Source organism: Trypanosoma cruzi, assembly GCF_000209065.1.
Source record: "Trypanosoma cruzi strain CL Brener chromosome Unknown tcruzi_1047053479687, whole genome shotgun sequence".
Classification (NCBI taxonomy): Eukaryota; Euglenozoa; class Kinetoplastea; order Trypanosomatida; family Trypanosomatidae; genus Trypanosoma; species Trypanosoma cruzi.
The window spans coordinates 4-737 of NW_892846.1; the positions used below are offsets into that span (position 1 = coordinate 4).

General features: G+C 53.3%; 1 non-coding gene across 1 annotated transcript, besides 2 other annotated features; it reads right to left on the reverse strand.

The window, feature by feature from the left end:
- The first annotated feature begins 416 nt into the window (after positions 1 to 416).
- Positions 417 to 459: a microsatellite.
- Positions 460 to 474: 15 nt separating this feature from the next.
- Positions 475 to 499: a microsatellite.
- Tc00.1047053479687.10 lies at positions 500 to 608 on the reverse strand. The gene has a single exon (XR_008254904.1). It is a non-coding gene; the product is annotated as a spliced leader RNA (transcript).
- Between the last annotated feature and the right edge of the window lie 126 nt (positions 609 to 734).

Below are 734 nucleotides of genomic sequence, written 5' to 3' on the forward strand. Positions count from 1 at the left end.
GGAGTTGTGTTCCACAACGGTTTTCAATTTTGATGAGGGGTCCTTCGCGGCACTTGGGACCGTGTACAAAAACCCCCCCCCCCCCTCCCAGGCCACACTGGGGAGGGGTCAGGGTCCGGGACGTCGGCCCCGGGATAGCGCCGTGGACGGCGTCAGGGGGCGGAAAAGACGCACATGGCGAGTGTGGAACAGCAAATGCAGCCGAGTGTGCGAGCAAGGCAAAAACACCGGAAAACACAGGAAGAAGCGCGGCATACGCGGAAAAAAGGCGAATAAAAGGATCGAGACGGAGAAAACACAAAACAAAACAAAGATGCAGGCAATAGCAGCCATGAAGCGAAAATGAGGGGGCCCGAAGGAGGTGGCGGACACGCAACGTGGGGGGGGGGGGGCAGCCGCACGAGGGGGTACGGGGCTATATATATATGGGTATATATATATAGGGGTATATGTATATATGGCGGACAGACCCACAAAAAAAAAAAAAAAAAAAAAAAAAGGGGTCCGTAAACCCCGGTCAAAAAAAATTGACCAAACATAACCCCCAAAGGCGGGTTGGAAGCTTCCCGTACCAATATAGTACAAAAACTGTATCAATAATAGCGTTATTTGAAAGGAGTTGTGTTCCACAACGGTTTTCAATTTTGATGAGGGGTCCTTCGCGGCACTTGGGACCGTGTACAAAAACCCCCCCCCCCCCTCCCAGGCCACACTGGGGAGGGGTCAGGGTCCGG